The following is a 20620-nucleotide window of genomic DNA, read 5'->3' as shown; positions in this document are numbered from 1 at the left end:
GTGATGGGGAAAGTGGCACGGCCAGTGGTGGCCTAAAGCGGCACAGTGCTTGCGCCTGTATCGAGTCCCAGTGTCTGTCCATTCTGTCCACTAACGACGTCCCCTTCAGAACGGAGCGTTTCTGTCGTATCTTCGTAACTGCGGAATCCCACGCTGTGCTGAGTTGAAATCTGCTATCACGGTTTAACCCCAATTTCTTTTCCCAGTTTAACTGGGATAGCGGATTTACATTCAGCACAGTGAGGGATTTTCCAGTTACGAAAGTAGGGCATGAGCGCTCCATTCTGAAGGGGGTGACGTCTGCGGACAGAACCGACAGACACAGGGACTCAGTGCTAGCACCAGGGCCGGGTGCGTTCCCTCATCACCAGCCACTCGAAGTTCCCTCATCACCAGCGTGGCACTCTCTTCCAAGGACGCGTTACTGGCCCGCCCATGGGAGACGGCAGCGTCCAGCAGAAACGGAGAACACAGTAGCCCGACTTCTCGTCCTATTTGGAAGCCCCACGTAGACGAGGCCCGCAGGAAGGTTTGTTCTAGAACGTCCATCCTATACCCAATCCTCAACACAACCAGCTCCCTTCCCTACTCTGTAGGTGTGAACGCATACCTGGACAAACTCCAGAGACTGTAGAACCGCGCCCTCAGGAGGTCACTGCATCTACGTCTGGGATTCCCCACTGACGCTTACAGCAGAAAGACGACGTACAGAATGGCGCACCCACAGACTGCGTTGTCTTCTATATCTTTCACATCACTTGCAGCGCCATCTGTTGTTGAAAATTGTAACTACTGTAATTTCGATAGTTTGTCCGCCTGAAAATGTACTGTTGTCCCAAGCATATTGCAACAAACGGTGTATTTCTATCGCTGCTCGTTAATTTTTGTTACCGTTTCAAATATACCGGTCATTTTTGAAACACCCTGTAAGTAGAAATTACTAAGCAAATCAGCCAAGTTGCTCCCGCGGCTTCAAACAGGTTAGGTTACAGTAATTCCAGCAAAACCTCATCTTCAAACTCTCCAGGCGAGTTTCACTGAGGGAATAAACACGATACGCCATATGCCATCATTCAAAGCTCTATTCCGGCCGCCAGCATCCAAACTGTACACAGCGAGAACACTCGAGCAGGCAAATTGCTGGGGCACTCTAGCTCTAAAAGCCAGACATCAGCCACAATGGATACTATCGTGCATTCGGCTCTGAATACACCAAGAGGTCACAACTACCATCATTTCAACAGACTGGATCCTCAGTCCGTACCTGCTGCCGCCTCTTACCAAAACCGACTCGCCAACCGCGTCTTGGATCTCGCCTTCCCCTCACTCGCAAACAGCGATAAACCGACCGAAACAGTGCAGCACTTGCGTCTCCTACCTGGACGCCAATCAATCAAAGGATTAAAAGATTGAACAACGCAGAAACGACTCATCATTGTTTCGCACACCTATTTATACCATCAGGCCGCAGAATGCGGCACCTGACGTGAACGGCGACGAGTCAGCAGCAGCGGCCGCAACCGAACCCAAAGAGACAACGACAGGGGCACCAAGGGTGGATGGAACTAACCACCCCCCTATCAGGGTGACAACGTGCAGGCGACACAAGCCTCCTGCATACGCCCTGGCGCGGCCGTAGCGGGGTGCTTCCCCATCCAAGCTGATGTGTACAGGACAAAGCAGAAGAAGAGAGCGGGGATAAAATGCAACACAGCTCCGCGTCAGGCACATGTTCAAATGTTCAAATGTGTGTGAAATCTTATGGGACTTAACTGCTAAGGTCGTCAGTCCCTAAGCTTACACACTACTTACCCTAAATTATCCTAAGGACAAACACACACACCCATGCCCGAGGGAGGACTCGAACCTCCGCCGGGACCAACCCTACAGTCCATGAGGCACATGAGGATGGCTTCATAGCCCCCGATCGGAACCACATAGCCAGAGCCGTTGAGCTCCAGCAAGTGTGATCCATTAGACCGCAAAGTGGTACGGCAGTGTACAGGAAGCAGTCGAAGGGGGTTAGACCACACTGAGACAGATGAAGAAACCACCTCTCCCACCGACAATCACCATCTGGTGCCCACAGGGTCATCAGACTTTCCACAAGAAGATCGTGAGGGAGGCTCGGAGCTATATGGGGTCCAGGTGCAAAACATTGGAGACAACTGCAGGCTCATGAAGCTCGTAGAGAAGGAGAAATGGCATGGTTTCGCCCAGAATGCTGAGCCACAGAAGCAACTGAAAGTGATTTTTCGCGATCGTCTGATGAAGATGGAGCTGGAGTTCTCGAAGCAACGCCACGCAGCCCTGGGTTTCCCAGCCCACTCTTCCCGCCTGATGAAGTCATTCAAGACTCACAGGAATATGTGCTGTTCTCAATCGTCCAGCCAACAATGTCGAAACTCAGAATGTTTTCCAGGTGGACAAAGTCGCCGACATCTCATTGAAGATGGAGCCCCATCGAGCGAAAGGCGGAAATGTTCGAATCACTCCAGAACGCGCCAAACCCAGAAGCAGTCGGAGCCGATGCAACCCTAGTCTTTTTCAACAAAAGCATGCTTCAAACAGCAAATGCAGGTATTCCGAGGCGACCGCAGCGATCAGAAGATTCCTCTCGTCAGCTGGCGGCGATCACCGAGAAGTACCGACTGTTCCGTGAATTTATGTTCACTCACCAACGAGACACGAAATGTCGCTTCAGCCACACGCGATGAGACATTAAGGCAGCAGGTGAAGAACACAGGAACAGGGAGTGAAATCACCAACGAGACACGAAATGTCGCTTCAGCCGCACGCGATGAGACATTAAGGCGGCAGGTGAAGAACACAGGAACAGGAAGTGAGCGGGCCCGATGTCAATGCTCAGTCCTGACAATGGCTACTTGCTCCCCACTCTCTCGAAAGTTTTCGAGAGGCTGTACTCGAAAAGGCTGATGGAACATATCACCCAAGAGGAAGTCATTCATGACGAACAGTTTGGAATTCGAAGCGGGCCACTCGACTTCTCACCAGCTCCTGCGACTTGTTAAGCAGGCTATGACAGCACTAGAAACAATGGCATACCATGGGGTACTGTTCCTCGACATGTCTAGGGCCTTCGATTCTGGCTGACATGGTGGCCACGCATTCAAGCTTCTTGTACTCAGCTGTCGACGTCGCATGCAGTCCTTCTCAGATCGTACCTGTCCAAGTAAAGGCAGACGATGGTATGTCAACAGTTCGACTGATACGTGCAAGAGTGTTGCAGGGATCAGTGTTCGGCCTCTTTCTGTACTACCTATACACTGCCGACATTTCGCGAGTGACAATCGTTCAATTACCCCTTTAAGCCGTTGATACAGCATTAACGTATCCACGATGAGACGTCACCTCTAGCTCGGGAGCGTCTTCTTGATACGACGAGGTGGCAGCTGAAACTGAACGTAGTGAAGAGACAGGTAGTGATTTTCACCGTAGAAATGCTGCCACCAGATATTCTGTGAGTCGAGATCCTGAGATCACTCATCCCATGGAGCAGGACAGTGAAATACCTAGGAGTCACGCTAGACGAAAAACTCTGATGGGTGCCCCACATTCGTGACATCAGAGACAGAGCCATAGGGCGACTTCGCATTCTGTATCTACTGCTAAACCGGCAGTCGACGCTGCAACCACACCATGGTGGTACGCTGTATTTAACGCTGGTCCGACGAGTGTTGGAGTACACAGCCATGATGTAGGAAAAAGCCGCACATTCACTCATCCCAATGCTGCAAAGAGTCCAGAACCGAGGTGTGATGCCGATCTGCACATTGCAAGGAAATGTTCCACTTATCTGCTACAAAAGACATTCGCATCTCACTCCAGTAGGACCGATTCCAGATCACAACGAGGTCCTTCTACAAGAATGCGATACAATCCTGCAACCGGTTCGTACAAAAACTCATACACCAACCACACCATAGGCCAACCACACTTGGCCTGACATGTTGCAATAATAATTTTTCTCATACCCGACATAGGAAATCATACCCAGATCAACAATGCCCAATTCATGTGGGTAAGGATTTGTTTTTCTCTCTTACCCACACTAACAGCAGGATCACCATGTTTATGCTTACGCTGCTCAACATGCTGAGCAAGGAAAGCTCACCAATGGAGTGTTAGCGTCAGCATCCCGACATTACACCTGAAGGTGATGGGTACGAAACTCACTGAAATGTTGTGACCACTTGGCTGATGACGCGAGAAGATATTATCAAAGACAAACACTTTACACTTTCATTGGGCTGGCTCCCTAAGCATAACGGGTTTGGACAAATTTAGTAGTTGAAAAGAAGAAAGAGGCGCCCCGTACCACGGAGAGCTATATTTTACGGAGCTATTGCTGAACACAGTCCACTCCGAATCTTCTCATGGTGTTACTTTCCTACAGCCATGTGCCCTTTCCATTTTAGTGCCCTTGCATAACCCCCATGCTTTCCCCTCGTTTTTATGTGACAGCTCACAACAGAGAACGACTTTGCACCTGGCGGCGGAATACAGCCGGGTCTTGACGATTCCAAGGAGCTCCCTTTCCAACACTGCTTGGTCTGCACGAAGGAAGATAGCTGGATCTCGAAAAACAGCACTGACGTTATCAGTGTGATCCTGTCCGCGAAAGCACCAGAAATCACTGAGTACTCTAATGTGACTGTGTGATTTACCTGAACAACACGGGCTGTTTGGCTACTACTGGCAGACCAGGTACAGGGTGACAGTGATGACACTGACAGTGCTGCCCTGCTACAGTTAGGTTGGAGGCGGTAGCCGAACACCCCCAGACGAAGTGATGCGGACGTCGACGACACCGACCTGCTGCCGGTACGCTGGGGCCAGCGGCCTGACAGCCCCAGACTAGGTGACGCAGACGTCGATGGCACCGCCCTGCTATAGCTAGGCCGATGTGACACAGGCGTCGATGGAGACATCAATGAAGTGTCCAGCAGCGGTGCTGTGCATCCATCTCTAGAAACTTCCAGTACTACTCCTGCAATGAAGGAAGAAGCAAAATGGATTAGCATCGCACACAGATGCGAGAAATGGACACGTACGAGGTGCATTCAAGTTCTAAGGCCTCCGATTTTTTTTTCTTCGGATTGGAAAGAGATAGAAACATGCGCATTGTTTTAAAATGAGGCCGCGTTCATTGTCAATACGTCCCAGAGATGGCAGCACCGTACGGCAGATGGAATTTTACCGCCAGCGGCGAGAATGAGAGCTGTTTTAAATACTTAAAATTGCGATGTTTTTCTTACTTGAACAGCGTGCAATCATTCGTTTTCTGAATTTGCGTGGTGTGAAAGCAATTGAAATTCATCAACAGTTGAAGGAGACATGTGGTGATGGAGTTATGGATGTGTCGAAAGTGCGTTCGTGGGTGCGACAGTTTAATGAAGGCAGAACATCGTGTGACAACAAACCGAAACAACCTCGGGCTCGCACAAGCCGGTCTGACGACATGATCGAGAAAGTGGAGAGAATTGTTTTGGGAGATCGCCGAATGACTGTTGAACAGATCGCCTCCAGAGTTGGCATTTCTGTGGGTTCTGTGCACACAATCCTGCATGACGACCTGAAAATGCGAAAAGTGTCATCCAGGTGGGTGCCACGAATGCTGACGGACGACCACATGGCTGCCCATGTGGCATGTTGCCAAGCAATGTTGACGCGCAACGACAGCATGAATGGGACTTTCTTTTCGTCGGTTGTGACAATGTATGAGACGTGGATGCCATTTTTCAATCCAGAAACAAAGCGCCAGTCAGCTCAATGGAAGCACACAGATTCACCGCCACCAAAAAAATTTCGGGTAACCGCCAGTGCTGAAAAAATGATGGTGTCCACGTTCTGGGACAGCGAGGGCGTAATCCTTACCCATTGCGTTCCAAAGGGCACTACAGTAACAGGTGCATCCTACGAAAATGTTTTGAAGAACAAATTCCTTCCTGCACTGCAACAAAAACGTCCAGGAAGGGCTGCACGTGTGCTGTTTCACCAAGACAACGCACCCGCACATCGAGCTGATGTTACGCAACAGTTTCTTCGTGATAACGACTTTGAAGTGATTCCTCATGCTCCCTACTCACCTGACCTGGCTCCTAGTGACTTTTGGCTTTTTCTAACAATGAAAGACACTCTCCGTGGCCGCACATTCACCAGCTGTGCTGCTATTGCCTCAGTGATTTTCCAGTGGTCAAAACAGACTCCTAAAGAAGCCTTCGCCGCTGCCATGGAATCATGGCGTCAGCGTTGTGAAAAATGTGTACGTCTGCAGGGCGATTACGTCGAGAAGTAACGCCAGTTTCATCGATTTCGGGTGAGTAGTTCATTAGAAAAAAAATCGGAGGCCTTAGAACTTGAATGCACCTCGTACACCGAATCATAATAATTAATTTCAGATACTTACGTTGAAGTTCACTGATTCATCATCCTCTTTATTACGCACAATATGAGGTAAGGTGTATTCTACTATTTTTGGTTTAGCTCGCTTTCCACTTCCCTTGCAAAAAAAATGTTCAAATGTGTGTGAAATCTTATGGGCCATAACTGCTAAGGTCATCAGTCCCTAAGCTTAAACACTACGTAACCTAAATTATCCTAAGGACAAACACACAAACACACACACACACCCATACCCGAGGGAGGACTCGAACCTCCGACAGGACTAGCCGCACAGTCCATGATTGCAGCGCCCTAGACTGCTCGGCTAATCCCGCGCGGCGTTCCCTTGCAATATCAGTGTAAAGTGCATATCGAAAAAAGAACAACACTGTATGCAGATTTAAAAATTATTATTATTATTATTATTATTATTATTATTATTATTATTGATAGTAGAAATAGTAATACTACGACACACGTATCTCTCTCTCTCTCAACGACCGGCGTCATCCCCCATGAGCTCATTTCGTGTCGTTACTATCGGTATCTCATCCACAACTTGATCAAAACTCCATGAGCTCCAAGTGAAGACGTCGTTAGTTCACTGTCGATGGCATTTATCCAATCATGAACAACTGCTTTCGTATATTAAAGTATGTCCATTAGTTTTGCGTTGATTTCTTCAATTTCCTCTTTCTTATATAATTCACGTTCCTTTATTATAGCATTCAACACCACGGCATTTACAGCCCCCGCCATGATAAGACTTTCCAGTTCCATTAATTTAGCATCGATCGCCACGAGTTTCCTGACAACGCATAGATACCTGTCCTATGCACTCTCTGAACGAGTATTCATAGTCTACAGTATATTGATATACAGCCTTTTGTGCAGAATCTCATTGTAGTTTCGTCTATGTCAAACCTCATTCAATCTCCCTGTTTTATCCAAAATCAAAAAGCCGTACTTCGAATTATTCCAGCAATTCTCTAATATGGTAACATATTCATTGACTGCCATGTCAGTTCCTACATGTCCCTGGTAAATTCAGATTGTCCTGATTCTAAGCGATAATAATGTTCACATCAACCTGAACCAACTGCTTCGGACCTTGAATGTGTCTGTCTCAGACAAAATATATTGAGTTGCGTATGGCAACCAAAGCAGAAATTTCTGATCTCATCCAGATTTTCCGTTGCGACGTCGTCAAATATGAATACACTGTTTGACTTTACTTTTTCAGACGGTGGAGTACCACTGCTTTTGATGAACGTCTGGTATGTTAATCCCTGGAAGCCCTGCAAAATTGCTGATATTTGCTCTAACAGAGTTTTTGAAATGAAATGTATACATTCTCAGGAAATGTTAACAGCGTTGGAACGAGATTAGTTTTAGCGCATCGCAAAGGCCCAATGACAAAAACAAGAGTATTATCAGGAAATAATAATCCATTCGTCTTGTTCTTTCTGTTTCCAGCGTCATGTCTGCAGGGCCAGTCGTTTATTGTAAGACCCTTGAGGTGAAGTAGTTTTAGCCACTCCGTCACCGTGGTAACAGTTCATTTACATTGGGATGCTTTCTATAAACTCTTACCTGTTGCTGAGTATATGAACAAATTTCAATAAGAAATCTAGTAATGTTGTACTAACCCTCCCCCTACGCCTGTATCATTATTTCAGTGCCAAATGAAGGCTGTAAACTATCATAAACTATCAACTGTTACGAAAAAAAATTTTATTAACGGTAAATTATGGCCCTACAGACTTCAGAAGGGTGGTGGAATAGTCGCACTGTAATTTAATTCTGTGACCTTGTGAGATACGCATGTAATGTACGTCAAAGATAGTAGAACTTCTATTGTTTATTATAAATCCTCTCACAAAGCGAGTGCAGTAGTTCCAATGAAGTATAACACGAACATGTTTAATAAAGTCCTATTCACTGACAAATTATCAGAAGAACATGAAACAGTTACGAGTGGCGAAGATTGGCGAAGATTCCGGACAAGGAACCGTCTGATAGGTTACTACATTACTAGCAAACTGATCCGTTTCCGCGATCTAACGACAATAACTGCCAAACTTTGCATTCGTACAATTAGGCATGCCAGAAGGACGTCTTCCTCCTACTCATAAACACTGTAACGTTTACTGAGCACTTGCGACCCACACGCACCGAAAGCGATTACAAATCTTACCATTTTTTTTACAGCATCGTTGTGTTGTCCACAAGTGTTGGTGTCGCTGTCACTGTGACGGATTGGATACCAATGAATCAGTAAAATGTACCAGACGCAAACTTTACATCATTTTGCAAGCAGAATTCGAAGTGTTTCTCTCACCAGCAGCAGACGAAGAGACTCTTTACTTCCTTCTATCTTCCCTTGTAATATCTGCCCTTCTTCGAGATCCAATCCTATTCTATGACAGGCAGTCATCCAATGACAAGGGTCACTTATCTTGGAGCGTCCTCCCACTTCTCAACAATTTTCGAAAACCACTATGTCAGATCAGGTTGATAAATAAAATTTCCGCATTTTCGCGTCCAGAGGCCAACGGCTAAAGAAAGGAATTAATTTTTGGCTTTGTCCTGCCGGTACCTCGAAGGATCGCGTTATTTTACAAGAACATGTTGTTTCCTACTATCTACCTAACTTTGCTGTCTGCTTTATATACAGGCTGACTCACTAACTATTGCCACCAAGAATAAAAGTTACATGGGGCAACGGGGGCGATAATATGACGTTGGTTTTTTGTTGCTAGGTGTGGTCGCTTCAGAGATATGAAGGTCAACTTTGTATTTTTTAAATGGAATGCTATAGTTTAGTACTTATTTTCTGATAACGACTATCGAGACGAATTCAGTGATGTGTAACAGTAAGGTCTTTGAAGGTCAACGAAGGTCACAAAGGTGGCATGAGCGTCCATTTGCAGAACGTGTTCGAAGTGATGACAATTGGTATCGATGCAGTGCTGCAACCTTCTTACCATGGACTGAATGATATTCCTTATGACATCAGCACTTATCGAAGCACATGCACTGACAATTCTCTCTCCCATATCTTCAGGTGTAGTTGGAACGTCTTTATAAACAATGTCTTTTAGGAATCCCCACAAGAAAGAATCCCGAGGCGCTAAGTCTGGTGAACAATCCATCGATTTGGGAATTATCCCTACAATTCATTTCTAGCCATTAGCGAAAAATATGCCGGACACCCATCGTGGTGGTACCGCCTTCCGTTCCTTGTTCCTAAAGGTATTGCTTCCAATAACAGACCTAATGCTACTTGCAGGAATGTGGTGTACTTCTTACCATTAAGATTTCCCTCGATGAAATAGGGGCCTATAATTCTGTCCTCAAGAATCCCACACCATACATTCACTGACCACAGTTTTTGGTGCGCAACTTGCCGCAGCCAGCATGTATTTTCAGTTGCCTAATAATGCATGTTATGCAAATAAACATTTCCATGGTTCGTGAATGTAGCCTCGTCAGTAAATAAAAGCAAGTTAATAAACGTGTCATCCCTCTGAATCTGAAGTTGAGCCCATCGTCAGAATTTAATGCGACTCATACAATCCGTACCAGTTAGTTCTTGGTGGAGACTGATATGGTAAGGATGATATTTATGGCGATGCGTAACACGAACAACACTACTCTGGCTCCTGCCAGATTCCCTTGCGATTTGATGCGAACTAACACAAGGATCTCGAACCACAGTGGTGAGAGTATCAATTTCCGTTTCCTTGTTAGTAACTTTCCTTTGCCGGATATATTTCCGATGTGTTAAAGATCCAGTTGTTCTCAATTAATCATACACATATGTGAATGTACGAGATGTAGGTGTCTACGTTGAGGATATGTTTCAGTGTATAAGTCTCCAGCTTTCACTGAATTTTGTTTGCATTCTCCGTAAATGAGAAGCATATCGACTTGTTCTTCGAAGGAATACATCATCCATATTCGCTTCGTTCGATGTACTAGACTTACCGTTACTATTAGTGCTGCATTGCGAAACCGTGTAATGGAGTTTACATGTCAAGGGCAAGTTAGATGGATACGCTGTATTCGACGAATATTTACTGTTTGCACGATATACAAGAGAGAATTGTCAGGGCATGTGCTTCGATAAGTGCCGAAGTTATGGGGAATACCACTCAATCCATGATAAGAATTATGCAGCACTGCATTGACACCAATGGTCATCACTTCGAACACCTTCTCTAAATGAACGTTCATACCACCTTTTTGACCTTCGTTTACCTTCAAAGACCTTACTGTTACACATCATTGGATTCGTCTCGATAGCCGCTATCAGTAAATAAGTATCAAACTATGGCATCTCATTAAAAAAAAATGACCTTCATATCTCTGACGGGACCCAACCTAGCAAAAAAAAAAAAACGAACGCCATTTTGTGGTTCCCGTTGTCCCATGCAACATTTGTCCCACAAACGTTTCAGCTACCATCATACTTTCGCAGTTATTCTAGGTGGCAATAGTTAGTGACTCACCCTATATATACGGTGTATTTCACTAAACGTGTTTGCCTCTGTCAGTTACGAAGTAATAGGCGACGGAAATATTTATCGCGGTAGGTCACCATAAGAAACGTTACACTGTCTGCGGAGCTATGAACATAGTTTATTGTGTGATTATCCAAAGAGTTACAGCAAAAGATTACAATTTTTTAAATGGAACAATAGTCGTTTCTATCATGCATTGGAATCAGTAACACCAGCTGTGTATACATCAATTTAAACTACATTCGTATCACTTTTACTTTCGGACCTACAACCATTAAAAATTTCTGGGGCAGATACCACATGCTGTACTTAATACATCATTGTGTGGTGGATGATGGATGTTCTGGGGCTGGGAAGTTGATTTAACTGAGATGTTCAAATGTGTGTCCATGTTCCTGAATGCACAATGCAATGCGCCTTCTAAAGGATCTTCGGTCGAGATGCCGGTGTCACGGAGCAACATGCGTCCTCGATGCGCCGTTTTAGATCATCTGAGGATATGGGCTCAGTGACATAAACACGATCCTTTAGATATCCCCACAAAAAGAAATCTAATGGTGTTAAATCGGGCGACCTTGCGGGCCGTGAATGAGGACCATGGCGCCCCAACCACCTTCCTGCAAACATTTTGTTAGTTCTTCCACAACAGCACGCGTGGAATGGGCTGGGTGACCATCGTGCTGCATCCAATATGGACTCTCGTGTGTAGACACACATGTTCAAGAAGACCACCCAAACTGTCGACTATAATCGTGCGATGTAACTCACCTGTCAGTGTACCTGTGAAGTTGTGTGGACCGATGATTTTATCCCCAAGGATTCAACACCATACATTAATAGACCACCTACGTTGACGGTCGACAGGTCGTACCCACCGATGAGTCTGCAGCCCAGTAGCGCACGTTATGGCGATTCACTGTACCGTAATTTGTGAACGTGGGCTCGTCACAGAACATAACACCTTGTAAAGACTCCAGGGTGAAATTACGCCTGGCCCACTCACAGAATGTAACTCTCGCACGGAAATCGTCCCCATGCAGCTCCTGGATCACAGGCGGTACTGTTGAAAGCTGTGGCCGTGTACTACACGCCACATAGATGTGAGACTGACACCAGCGACTGCAGCAATGGCTCGTAAACTGACGTAAGGAATGCGGTGTACCTAAACTAAAACGAACACCTCCGTCCCCTCACTTCTTGCAGTTCTTCTTCTGTTACTGCGGCGCACTACCATGCTACCTGTTTCCCGAAGTCGTTGTTCAGCACGTAAGAACGTAATGGCTGCCGGAGCTCCTAGGATAACTAACGGCGTACGCCATGGCTGCTTCAGTGGCATCGTGTCGGCACCTGCCGAGCATCAGCTACATGTCAGCGTACTTGTCCTTCGTGTATGCCATCTTCATCCGTTGTCAGTAACTGTGGTATATTGAGCCCCGTTTCTTTGTGTGGCTCGAACTGTCGGGTATACGGCCTTGTGCGGCGACAGTCGGCAGTCTAACAGCGCATCGAGGAAGCTTCTCGCTCCGTGACACCGGCGACGTTAGAACTCGGCCGCACCACATTTAGAAGGTGCATTGCGCTATGCGCAGCGTGTGTGGTATCTGCCCCTGAAACTTGAAGAGTTGTAGCTCCCAAAGTAAAGGTGATAGGAATATAATTTAAATTGATGTATATACGCCGCTTTGGCCGTGCGGTTCTAGGTGCTTCAGTCTGGAACCGCGTGACTGCTACGGTTGCAGGTTCGAATCCTGTCTCGGGCATTGATGTGTATGATGTCCTTAGGTTGGTTAGGTTTGAGTAGTTCTAAGTTCTAGGGGACTGGTGACCTCAGTAGTTAAGTCCCATAGTGCTCAGAGCCAGTTTTTTTTAATGTATACACAGCTGGTGTCACTGATTCCTAGGTTGATAGAAACAACTATTGTTCCATTTAAAAAATTGTACCTGTATGAGGGGACAGCTACAGGTATTTTTTGAGGCGAGAAAGTTGCATTCTCGGCTTATAGAATTCTCACACCTTGTGTGCTGCGTTCTGGCCAGAGCACAGAGCCATATATACCTGTAGCTTTCACACAGTCTCCACTGCTATAATATTGTTCTTCTATCGGCAGAGTGGCGCCGTTTTCTCTGCATTTTCCACCCAAGGCTCATTGTTGTTCGCTTTCTGGGACCTGTACTTTACAACGTCTTCACCGCAAAAAAATGCTTTAGGAACATGGGAGCTGCGGTCATCTCGGGACGACTGCGGCGTTACCTGTTGTCCCCATTGTGTCGGCTCGCGAGGTGCATCTCCTTATCCTGTCCAGTACACACAACAGCCTTCAGCGAACGCCGTCCTACGTGGTGCCGACGTCACCGTTTACAACATGGGTTAAGTGTCCTCAGGCCCGCTTTTTTGTCCGCTGCCTGTATGTGAAACTTCCAGCCCAGCCAAAGGTACTCGACAAATAAGACGCCTACAACTATTTCGTATATTGGCAACCACTATCTATATTCTTCCATAAAAGTAAAGGAGTACACTGTTTTCAAATTAAATTAATTCGATCTACATATGACTCTATATAATTTGCGTATGAAAAATCGATAATGTGAAAATCGACGAAACAACCAGTTTTACCGACTTTCAATAAATCCCATTTATGAAATTTTGCAAGGCCTGTGACAGACTTCAGTGGGTTACAGACTGAAGGAAAATTAGGGTGTCCCTACACATTGGATATCTGGAAATAAAACTGACTACAACTATTGAGAAAGGACGTATAATCAACTTATAAGTGAATGCATAGTAATTGCTATCACACTCATATTTATGGGAGTCACCTTCACTCAAACTTACTTGCTGTCAGATGTGCAGTGGGGTCCTATGTATGTTTCAAGCCATATATAGTTCAGTTTTAGGATGGTAACTACAAGCATTGAAACAATCAGAAAAGAAAATCGGTCCAGCTCTCTTCAGTGAACACAGTCACACTCAGTGCGGGATAGAGTGCATTTAATTACAATATCATCTTTTCACTCTTCCTTGTCTATATGGTGGTACAGTCTTAATGTTACTTTTCAAAGTAACCAATGTTTGAGATACGACCTCCCCCCCTCCCGCCCCGCCCCCGGCCCCCCCCCCCACACACACACACCAATCATTTCCATTCAGACACTTTTACTTCATATTATATGTGAGCAAACGAGAAAAGTAATCAGTAACATAATACCTATACACTACAAATCACAAAGTCAAAGTCCGCAGCTCGTGGTCGTGCGGTAGCGTTCTCGCTTCCCACGCCCGGGTTCCCAGGTTTGATTCCCCTCGGGGTCAGGGATTTTCTCTGCCTCGTGATGACTGGGTGTTGTGTGATGTCCTTAGGTTAGTTAGATTTAAGTAGTTCTAAGTTCTAGGGGACTGATGACCATAGATGTCAAGTCCCATAATGCTCAGAGCCATTTGAACTATTTTTGAACAACGTCAAAACACTTTATGTAAAAGTAAACATCGCAAGTGAATTCTCAAATACAACAGTTGTTTATAAAGAGATCCAAAATGTAATAAGTTGAGATTCCCGTTTTTACAATTCAAACATATACAGTAATTACAGTATAATAATGATAAATTTGGAACTAAATTATATAGCATAATATGGAGAAACAGTTTAATTACATAGTGTTAAAACAAACAAATGACAGAGACATAACAGGTGAACAATCTCCTGAAGAAAAGAACTACACTGAATTAGAGATGACATACGTGCAACAACTTCTTACTTTTTCCATACTTCTGGAACACAGCGTTGACGAGGTTGACACACTTGTTATCGGGACAATTCCAGCTTGTCTATGGGGAGCGAAGGTCACGTTGCTCGGCGAAAAGTGTGACATTGTCCTTGCTTCCTGGCGTGGAGAAATCGATCACCTTTGCTATTTTCCTCTGTCACATCTCATCCGCTAGTGACAGCTGGGGTGGGGAATACTGAAGGCTCATTACTGAGGAATTAGGTTCTCAGTATGACGTTGCATTACCATATGCATACGTGTTTTCGTTAAATGGACTCCAGGACTCCACTGTGGGATTCTTGTGTTGGCTGGCGTTGCTTTTAGCCCATTCATCAAGATGCTGTATTGGTTGTTGCATCCTATATGTTGTAGTGGCATATGAGATGTTCGTAAGGATGTCGTACAGGAAAATAGCTGTGGAATATGTTATTAGAATGGGTTAATCGGATATGCGGTTTGACCCAATAGTTTACAGCGTGACACAATGGAGTGAGTTAATATTGGTTCAAATGGCTCTGAGCACCAGTAAGGGCAGTGCTTCGGGCTATTAAACCTCCCTGATGTAGCGGTAGCTGATCATATTGCCTACAAGACGTAGAAGGCGAGATCGCTTGTTATAGGTAATGGCGTACAGAGCCATCAAACTTGACGTTTGTCCACCACGTCGCTCAACAATATAGTCCATCAGTGGCGTACAGAGCCATCAAACTTGACGTTTGTCCACCATGTCGCTCAACAATATAGTCCACCTGGTTGTTTTTATCACGGCGGCATAGATCGCGTTTGGAGCCAATTACTGTAGGACAAGTTGAAGCGCGACTCGTCCAGAAACACAAAATTTGGCCACTCAGCACACCAAAGGTGGCGGTCACGCGCTGACTGCAGTTTGCAGCGTTGGTGGGTTGTGATCAGTGGAAGACGACGCAATGGCATATGTGGCACAACTACAGCCCACAGTGGATAGCGTCAAACAGTCAATGCAGACATTTCCACACCCATTTCAGAGCTACGATGTCGCGCCAACAATGTGGACGAAGCTACTTTGTCTGTTACAGCCCCACGGACAATCCTGTTTCATGCTGTGGTCACATTGTGTCTCCAGTACTCTGTTGGCGCTGTTTGTGGGTCTCTTCTATGCACTGGCTCCACATATGCCTCGTTGTTGAAGGAGCGGGCCCTGTACTTGCCGCAGTATCACGGTACGACACGCTCACCGTCCCGAGCCCAATCATTCTGACCTGTTTGAATGTACGTCACCTCCCTCCCATTTAAAGCATTTATTACGCACGGTTCCGCTGTTCCTAACGTCCTCTTATCGTGGTGTCTTGCTGAACATTGCTTCTGAGCGTTTCGCTTTTTGCCACATTTATTGCGATGCATGCAAACGTTGTTTGTTGGGGAACTATATGTGGCTTGATGTGAAAGATGTAGTGTGATGGTAGAGGTCGACCTATGTGTAGGTGTGTGTTACGCTTCTGGTTAAGTCTAATGGTTGTTTTGTCACCTTGTGTTTTCCTACTAAAGTTTTCCCAGATAGGATGGCTACGCCTGAGCGCCAGGCATTGATAAATTGTTAATGTTGTTGCCCAGTTAGTTATGTATACTAGGGCCCAGATTGGACTTTATTCTTTTACTTGATAGTAGACATTTTGTAGTATGTGGAGTCAGATAGACAAATATTTTACTTTATTGAAAGTGTACTTCTACTTTTTATATTAAAGAAAATAATTGTTGAACTGAACTCCACGTCGGCAGAACGTCGCAAGCTGAACCCCACCCAAACTAAACCCCCTGCTGCACGATCTCGAAGATACGAAAATTCACATTAATTATATTACACGCCCAATCATAAAGTAAACAGAGATGTGCAGTATTCAGGTAGTACAACACAAAGTATGTAACTTTTTCAGTCAACCGTTAAAAACCATAGAAACACCTCTGATATTAACTACACCTTGTACACACAGTTTTGAACGCCTCATTGAGCCATCAGTGCACTCAACGTCTTGTGTAATATGAAAAGAGCAGAATTCTCAGTCTCATCGTAACATCCTATGCGCATGCAGCAAACTACTGTCCATAGTCCACATCGTTTGAACCATTGAAGACATGGCACTCGATTTTCTGCTGTGAAACATGGAGTTTTGCTGGATACCACACTCAAAATGAGCATTGCATGCTGCTCCCTTAACAACGTTACTTTGGACATCGGTTGAGATGGACCTGCATTCACTGACATTAACACTTCCTTTCAGGTTTGAAACCGATTGTTTTTGGCAAGACATGACAATCGTCTCCATTCCCCATCGATCAGGATGTTTTCATGACCAAAGTTCTTACACTGTGTTACATAAGAGTGAATGCTACACCATCCCACAATGGACAGTCTTAATTGATCTAGCAACCAATATGGCAGATTCATTCATAGTGTGCTCATGAGCACGATCAAACACGATAGCTTATTTCTGCCATTTTATCGCGTCTCTACGTCGACGCAACATATTGTGTAGATTCTAAATATCTGTCTTCAATTATACACTGAAGTGCCAAAGAAACTGGTATAGACATGCGTATTCAAACACAGAGATATGTAAACAGGCTGAATCCGGTACTGCGGTCGGGAACGCCTATGTAAGATAAGTGTCTGGCGCAGTTGTTAGATTGGCTACTGCTGCTACAACGGCAGGTTATCAATATTTGAGTGAGACTGACCGTGATGTTATAGTCGGCGCAGGAGCGATGGGACAGATTATCTCTGAGGCAGCGATGTAGTGGGGATTTTCCCGTACGACCATTTCACGAGTGTACCGTGAATATCAGGAATCCGGTAAAACATCAAATTTCTGACATCGCTGCGGCCGGAAAAATATCCTAGAAGAACGGGACCAACGACATTTAAAAGAATCCTTCAACGTGACAGAAGTGCACGCCTTTTGCAAATTGCTGCAGATTTCTACGCTGGGACATTAACAAGCGCCAGCGTGCGAACCATTCAATGAAACATCATCGATATGGGCTTTCGGAGCTCGTCCACTCGTGTACCCTTGATGACTGCACGACACAAAACGTTACGCCTCACCTGGACGGTTCAACACCGACATTAGACTGTTGATGACTAGAAGCATACTGCCTGGGCGGATGAGCCTCATTTCAAACTGTATCGAGCTGATAGACCCTGCATGTCAGCAGGAGACTGTTCAAGCTGTTGGAGGCTCTGTAAATCTGGTGGAGGCTCTGTAATGGTGCGGAGCGTGTGCAGTTGGAGTGATACGTTTAGATACGACTCTGACAGGTGAAACCTATGTAAGCATATTGTCTGATCACACGCATCCATTAATGTCCATCGTGCATTCCGACGAACTTGGGCAATTCCAACAGAACAGTGCGACACCCCACACATCCAGGATTGCTACAGAGTGGCTCCAAGAGCACTCTTCTGAGCTTACATGCCTTGCAACGTGCTGTTCGGAAGAGATTTCCATCCCCTCGTACTCAAGGATTTTATGGACAGCCCTACAGGATTCATGGTGTCAGTTCCCTCCAGCACTACTTAAGACATTAGTCGCGTCCATGCCGTGTTGCGGCCCTTGGGGGTGATCGCGGGGGCCCTACACGATATTAGGTATTTGTACCACTAACTTTGGCTCTTCAGTATGTTAGCGGTGGAGTGCCACGTGACCGCTAGGTACCATCTCCCCACATATACTTCTACCTCTATGTACATACTCCGTAAGGGGATGGTACCCATTACCACTACTAGTCATTTCCTTCCTGTTCCACTCACAAATAGAGCAACAGGAAAATGACTCTGTATGCGCCTTTGTACGAGCCCTAATTTCTCTTTTCTGTGTGGTCCTATGTTGGTGGTAGTAACATCGTTCTATAGTCATCTTCAAATGCCAGTTCTCTTAATTTTCTCGGCAGTATTCCTCGAAAATAACGTCGCTTTCCCTCAGAGAATTCTCATTTGAGTTCCGAAGCATCTCCGTAACACTTTTGTGTCGTTCCAACGTACGAGTAACAGATCTAGCAGCCCGCCTCTTAAGTGCTTCGATATCTTCCTTTAATTTGACCCGGTACAGATGTCAAACACCCGAGCAGTACTCACGTATAGGTCGCAATAGCGTCCTATATGCGATCTCCTTTACAGATGAACCACACTTACATGTGTCTGTGCTCTGTTACTTTCCCTTGTGCACTCCTGCGATACTGTCGTCTCTGATCAAGACTCCCCGCCGCGGACAACGTGCTGGTTTCTCTTACTTGTCTTTGAGCTACTCACATATTTGGGAACCTAATCCGTACACTGGGACCTTCGTTAACAGTCTCCAGTGAGACACTGTGTGAAATACTTTCCGGCAATCTAGAAATATTGAGTATTGAGTCTGCACTCTACAGCGCTCCAAAGCTACCAGCGAAGTCTCTCAATAGACGACTTATATTTTTTCCAGTGAGCTTAGGACACTTGTGCATTGCTTTGACTGTAGTTGAACAGTGTTTCTTGTCCGAAGCTCTCGCAGAAAGGATAACCTTTCGTGGCGGGAAACAACAAGCGTAGTAAAGGCACGCTGACTAACTAGGAAGCCAATAGCCAATCCGGAGGCGGCTGGCGCGCCGCCCAGCAAGTGCCAGCCTGTGGATCGATGGGCAGCGACGGAGGCGTCGTGACCGGCGTGCCGATGAAGTGCGCCTGCAATTACACCGCCGCGCCGGCGTCGCCTGCCGCCAGCCGCCCTAATAAAGTAGTCCGCGCGCCGGACGCCCGTCCTAGATGAAGAATTTCCGCCGGTGCACGGTTGCCGCTGGCCGGCTATCCGTCAATATCCGGGGAAGGGGATGCGCTCCGCCGGCGCAATGGCGAAGCGTAGGGCGGCAGTGGATCGGGCCCTCTGGCGATGAGCATCCACTCCGCGCGACGCGATATATGCATCGCTGATACGCGGGATGATCAGTAAGTTACCACCCTCTCGATAAGGCTCCCGCCCAAATAACGGGAGGACGACGGTTCAATCCCGCGTCCGGCCATCCTGATTTAGGTTTTCCGTGATTTCCCTAAATCGCTCCAGGCAAATGCCGGGATGGTTCCTTTGAAAGGGCACAGCCGACTTCCTTACCCATCCTCCCCTACTCCGATGAGACCGATGACCTCGCTGTCTGGTCTCCTTCCCCAAAAAACCAACCAACCAACCCAAATAACGTGGCGCCATAAGCTTTCGCTGCGACACAATATAACGGCCAGGCTGAATCTTCCGTACATGCTCCTTTTAATTTCTCCTAAACTAATGATGCTATGTTGACTCCGAAAAAGTATAAGGGGCAGTCAAATTGAAACGAGGCAAATGGGAAAGGAGTAAGTAAGCTGTTTATTATTTCAAAAGGAATCGCCGTAACTGATACATTTACCCCTGTGAGACAAGATGGTCAAAACGTTCACGGACAAATGTTTACGGTTGCAACGACACCATGATTGTAGCCAGGCGTGAACCACTTCAACTGAAACAAATCTACGCCACGAATATCTTTCATCAGAGTTCCAAAAACAGAGAAATCGCGTGGGGAGAAATAAGGAGTCTATGGATGTCGTACAGGTGCTTCAGAACCAAATTTCTGCAGCGTACTCGAAACATTTAGGCCCGCCCATGTGTTGCAAATGTTGTCTCCACTACACTATAGAATATTCCCTGGGAATCCCTTACACATCCTCCACAGTATCCCTACATGCCGTTGCGATTTCCATATTTTTGGAGCCCTGAAAAAGACATTCGTGACCGTCGGTTTACTTCAGACGAAAAGGTCCAATATTCTGAGGTTTTCAATAAATTTAGCCTTATTCAGGCAATTAAATGAGTCAGGGGCACCACGTGCAAGTTTGTACTGGACCGGGACACGAACCTCGATCTCTCAATTAACGCAAGCGGTTCTCTTAA

Source organism: Schistocerca americana, chromosome 3 (assembly GCF_021461395.2).
Source record: "Schistocerca americana isolate TAMUIC-IGC-003095 chromosome 3, iqSchAmer2.1, whole genome shotgun sequence".
NCBI classification, from domain to species: Eukaryota; Metazoa; Arthropoda; class Insecta; order Orthoptera; family Acrididae; genus Schistocerca; species Schistocerca americana.
This window is presented reverse-complemented; position numbering follows the sequence as displayed.